Genomic DNA, 6,147 nt, shown 5'->3' on the forward strand with positions numbered 1-6,147 from the left:
TGAAAACCTGGGGAGCTACTGCCACTCATGTTACATAATGGAGCTAGATGTGCCATCTGTTTCACTCAGTAGAAGGCAGGTTCCTACGTGCTCTGCCACTGAGCTATGGCCCCCATACATAGGTGATAGCTTCAGTGTTTTGGTTTGCTTGCACATCTAATTCTTATCAACGGTGCGTATCTGGACATAAGAAGACCCTGCTGGATCAAGCTAGTGGCCCATCTAGTCCAGCATCCCGTGGCCAATGAGATGTCCCAATAGGCAGCCTGCAAGAAGGATCTAAGCGCAAAAGCACTGTCCTTTCCTGCAATTTCCAGCAGCTAGTATTCAGAGATATACTGCCTCCAACTATGGAGGTTCAGCATAGCCATCACGGCTATTAGCCTTATCCTATATGTATTTGTCCAATCCACTTTTGAAGCCGCCCATGTTGGTGGAAACCTGCTCTCTCTGTATTTGATGACTGTAAACTGGATGGAAGCTGAGTTGTGTGAACTCTCACCATTGCATCAAAGGTAACATGAAAGCTACAAAGGGAGATCTGCAATGGTCCCTTCACATAGCAAAGTCATTGCCTGATGTAGAGATGGTGATGTACCTGCATGTGTGAAAAAGCCCTGCGGAGTTGCTACAGCGGTTGCGTTGACTGTGATCCCTTGTGTCTCCTTGCACTCAAGTAAAGAGCTGGTTATATTTTTATCCTCCTTTTTAAACCTCAGCCAAAAATTGGCTCCTTAAGCCACACATAGAAATGAAAATACAATATACACTAAAACACTGCTGGGCATCAAGGCATGATGGACGGGTTCCAGGATAATGTCTCTTTGCCCTCTGATGGCCTCAGCAATGGCAGTTGGTAGCTAGAGGGAAGAGAATTCTCACCTGGAGCTGGATCCAGGTAGGACAGGATGGATTGGCTGTTCCATTGTTCACTGTGCTTTCCTTTTTCTCAGGCTAGCGGTTGGCATGACATTGACCTGGAAGGATGCCCTCACTTTATAGGCGGATGTGAAGGACTAGATGCCAGCTTCTGAACTTGCATGTGCCAGCTTGCAGTCTTGAGACACAGTCAACTGAAAGCCCTGAACGGATGCACAACACAGAAGGTGTGTGTGTGCATTAGGCACCACCCTGGATTGTTTTGTTAATATAATTAACACCATAATTAACCAGAATGGATCATCAAATATTTGGGGGACAAACTTTGGGGGTTGTCCAGACCAGCCCCCTGCACAATTTTGTCTTTAATCTACTATATGTATCCATTGCCTTTCCCATACAGAAGAGAGCGTTGCAGCATTTCATTTTCATTTTCATTTTATTAAATTTATATACCGCCCATAGCCGAAGCTCCCTGGGCGGTTCACAACAATCAGCATAAAATACAATAAAACACATATTTAAAACAGTTTTTTTAAAGCTTAAAATTTAAATTTAAAACATAAACATTTTTACACATACTAAAATGCCTGGGAAAAGAGGAAAGTTTTAACCTGGCGCCGAAAAGATAGTAATGTCGGCGCCAGGCGAACCTCGTCAGGAAGACTGTTCCATAATTCGGGGGCCACAGCATGGAAGACGTTCAAACACCCTCATAAAACACCATACCTAAACATGCCCGTCCAAACATATTTATAATCCTACTCACCCCACTAAAAGATGAGCCATGTAAATGTCAAAAACTGTAAGTCACTCCACCCCCAATTAACAATGCAGGATCTGCAGTTAGGGATGTAAGGAAACATCATGTTCCATTTGCTGCATGCAGCATTGCTTCCACCCAAAATGCTGCTATTTATCATGTTGCCCACTGTGGCAAATTATGAAACCAACACACAGAGATGTGAAAACATTTAAGAAACACTTCTCCTCTGCTTTCCCCCCAGTGGTTCAGAGGGGTCATTTTTCCTTTCTCCCCCCCCCAGGCCTTCACATTTCTAAAGCTACAGGCGATGGGGAGAGATACATAATCAGTTATGTATAATTTGCAGGCTGAACGCAAGTGGTTAAGGTGTTGGACTATGACCTGGGAGACCAGGGTTCAAATCCCCACATAGCCATGAAGCTCACTGGGTGACCTTGGGCCAGTCACTGCCTCTCAGCCTCATGAAAACCCTATTCATAGGGTCGCCATAAGGCGGAATCGACTTGAAGGCAGTACACAGAGTAATTGTATCTTCTGGATTTATATCTGTTCTAGAGATTAGATGTGTCATGAACCTGCTCCGGTTCAATCCCAGGACTCAATTCCCAACCCAGAGCAATTGATCCTGGCAAGGCACAAACCTGTGCTTCCCTTACCAGGGCTGAGTAACTACCAACAACCCTGCAAGGTAAGTAGACTGCCACCACCCCTTAAACTGGTCAACTACTCTGGGCCAAGGGGAAACCCAAAGTGCCAGAAATAGACCTGCCAAGGATTCCAACAGACAAGAGCCAAGTTACATTCCTTGTCCTGGAGCCTTAGGCAAAATACTCAAATATATGGTAGTCTGTGGTTAGGAGCCAACGTACCAGATTCAGGGTCACACTACTCCTGCAATGAACACACACAGGTAAATAAGAAGTAGCTTTATTAAATAAAATATAAGTGCACAAAAATAGTAGCAAATTGGTTCCTTAAAACCCACACCTCTGAGGGCTAGGTAAAATGCATACAGAGTTACAGTCATAGACAAAAATAACAAAACTGTCTAGCCTGGTCTACACTTATAAAGAGGTAAACAGCAAAATAACTTCATGGTTCCACATCTCCCCAGAGATGTATAGCCTGGATAGCAGATGGTAAGATGGAACCCCAACATCAGGTAACACCATCATATTGAGGAACAAAGGCTAAGGTTTGGATCTTATACTTATAGAAAAATCCCCCAGCAACAGCCAGGAATCAATTAGCCAATCAGTGGGCTTTCAAATGATGCAATTCATACTGGAGTTTTCATGCCTAACGAGAATGTACTCCCCAAACCTTCCCATGCCTTTGGCCTTGGATACCAGGCTCTACTGATAAGCAGGCATTCTTGCCTGGGCCTAATTATCAAGCTTCAGCTGTGAAAACTGCAAGTCATTGCCTTCACAGAGGCCCCATTTCAAACAAGATGAAATCCCCATAGTTCTTTGCTTCTGAGCCATTTTAGAAATCAGGCATTTTTGACAAGATGAATAAGCAAACATCAGCAATTTCTACACCTGTTTCTGGTTTCGCTGGGGGGAAAAATACGGTGTTATGTTGTCATTACATTATTCCATCCCATTCATTTTTGATGCAGAGGAAATTACATACTGGTTGTGGACTGAAAGCAACAGCAATGGAACAATTGTGATCTCATGATCTGGACACTATACTTCTGTTAATAATTTTGTTTGTAACAGCTCCATTGCATTGGTGGCTGATGTTTGGCTTGCGATCCATGAAGACAACTAAGTGACCATAGCTCACTTGCATGCTAATAGACACTGCTGCCTCTGACCATGAACATTCCTCTGGCCCTGGCCCTTGCTTGGCTTTGCATTGATATGGACAGCTGCAATGGAGATGTCTACATGCATTGAGCTTTTCATTGGTAGGCTTCCATACAGTCAGTGACCCTGAAGAAGAACATCTGGACATGCACAGGCTTCTCTGCTGGAAACGTCTGCATCTGCTCACAGACCCATCCAGGGTTGAAGGACAGGGGTGCAATCCCATTGCCGCTTTCTTCATGCACATCTACTGTGCATGTGGAATGTCTGAATAGGGCTAAGTTTTCTTTAGGCTGGTGTTGAGGAACCTATCCTTTGTAGGGATGGATGAGTTGTCAATTCTGGTTTCTCTTTTTCTTTTTCCAATCGTAAGCTCAGTTCTCCACACTTCTGCATCAGAAAAAAAAAACCTCAATGAAACTCATCAGCATTTTAGTGCACATTCACAAGAAGAGTCCAGCTGGATCAGGCCAGTGGTCCATCTAGTCCAGCATCCTGTTCCCACAGTGGCCAGCCAGATGCCTGCGGGAAGCTCACAAGTAGGCCGTGAGTGCAACAGCACTCTCCCGTCCTGTGGTTTCCAGCAACTAGTATTCCGAGGAATATTGCCTCTAATGATGCAGGCAGAGGATAGTCATTATGGGTAATAGCCATTGATAGCCTTATCCTCTATGAATGAGACTCTGATATGCTTCCTCTATAATGTACATAGGTTTGCATGCCATTTTGCCAGATGCAATGCATTTTTATATGTTGTTTTCACTAATAAATGCACACTTTCCCCTGCTATGCATATTATTTTTTGTCAGAGAACTGCATCACAAAATCTGAAGAAGGGAAAATGTCGAAGGATACCCGGTTCACGTCTTGTTTTGGAAAGCTCAGAGTTGGGATGTTTGCATTAAAATTTTAACTGAACTGAATTTCTCCTCCATCATGAATCCTTCTTTGGACTTCCTTCAACTATGCCATTCCAAAATTATTCCTCTGTCCTACCAGCTGAGATCTGCTACTGAAAGGAAGTACACCCAGATAAATATGAGGAGAGGGGAGGGGGGAAATAATCTGTGATTCCTATCTATAGCTCAAAGCAGGGGAGGGAAGATGGGAGGAAGTGGGAGGGAAAACAAGTGCTTTAATTTTAGATCGAGCCCATCTGTGTTTAGATGCCCGGGTTTATTTTTAAAGACAGGAGATCAGCCAGAAGGATGCCAGCTTCTCCCGTCCAAATTTCCCCAAGGGTTCTTCCACTGTTCCTCGCCTCCCAATCTCATGCCTTGCTGGGTGCTGTTTCCTTGCATTCTGACCCGATGCTGTGCAGTGATCATTATCGTTTCTGCAGGACGAATGTCTGAGAACAAACACAGGAAACATCCCCCTGATTAGATAGGGATAAGGGGGGAAAAACAACTGTCGAAAATGACAAATTAGGATTCGGTGGTTTTTGCCATCATAACATAGCAACATAAGAAGTTGCCTTGGAGTGAGTCAGGCCATTGGTCTGTCTGGCTCAGTACTGCCAACACTGACTGGCAGTGGCTCTCCAGAGGTTTCAGGCAGAGAATCTGTTCCCAGTTCTGCTTGGAGATGCCAGAGATCTTCTGCATGCAAAGGAGATGCTTTGCCATTGACCTACAGCCCTTTCCCTATTCCAAGAAGAGAGAAGCATAACAAAGGGATAACAGTAATCTACAAGATTTGGGTACACCTAGAAAGTCTTGGGGTTCCTGGGGGATCATCTTGTCTCTGTTGTCTTTCGGCACCCGCTTGAAGACCTTCCTCTTCCAACGAGCCTTTTAAGTAGATCCTTTATCCCAGTCTGTATCTGTACTGGCACTGTTTTCTAAAATGTTTTTAAGATGTTTTCTTGTTAAGGTGTGTTTAGTGCTCTATCATCTGTTTGCCGCCCTGGGCAACCTTTCAGAGGAAGAGCGGGATAAAAATTTAAATCATCACTACATTGACCAAACCTCAGAAATTGCATCACCTTGTAGCAACAAAGCAAAAAAGTTAGAAATGCTGCAACAAGATGATTTTTTCTCACATTTGTATCTTAGGATTCCAGAGAGGGTTCCCTCCAGCAGTCAGACGCTTCTTAAGACTTTAGAAGTGTGGGCAAATTCATGTCTGAGAACAGAAAGATCTGTCCATTTTGGGTCTCTCAGAGTCTTACTTTTCTAATGTTAAATTCAGTCCCCTACATTTCTGCAGCAATCTGCAAACTGTTTTGAAAAAAATCCTCATGAAAATTCTCCACCATATTAGTGTGAATTTCTCCAAATAAACACATTGGTGTAGGCAGTTTTGACAAAGGTACACATTTTTGCAAGCCATTTCTCATCATTCATGCCTTTTTGCACGCTATTTTCACTCATGTATTCATTTTTATGCACACTTTCCCCTAATATATGCATTTTTGTAAATATTGTTTAGCTGGCAAACTACATCCCAAAATTCTAATAAATGCTAATTTTGAAGGATGGCTATGTTTCGGTTCTCATATTGTTTTGGAAAGTGCAAAACTGATAAAATTCTGCTTGAAATGTGAACTGAATTGAAATCCTCACCCATCCCTACTGAGCACAGTGGAAGCCAGTGATGCATAGGACAGGTGGGAGTGAAAAATTGTCTGCTGTGCTACGGCATGTAGTTTACCTTGGCAGCTTTGCTAGATCAGTAGGAGCG

The 6,147-nt window shown here is 43.5% G+C and overlaps 1 long non-coding RNA gene across 1 annotated transcript; it reads left to right on the forward strand.

Annotated features, from left to right (window-relative positions):
- Positions 1-1,010: 1,010 nt before the first annotated feature.
- Positions 1,011-3,351, forward strand: LOC133373236 (uncharacterized). The gene is made up of 3 exons (XR_009759629.1): positions 1,011-1,106; positions 2,201-2,333; positions 3,270-3,351. It is a non-coding gene; the product is annotated as an uncharacterized LOC133373236 (long non-coding RNA).
- The last annotated feature ends 2,796 nt before the right edge of the window (positions 3,352-6,147 follow it).

The sequence above is a fragment of the Rhineura floridana genome, chromosome 19 (genome assembly GCF_030035675.1).
Source record: "Rhineura floridana isolate rRhiFlo1 chromosome 19, rRhiFlo1.hap2, whole genome shotgun sequence".
NCBI lineage: Eukaryota > Metazoa > Chordata > Lepidosauria > Squamata > Rhineuridae > Rhineura > Rhineura floridana.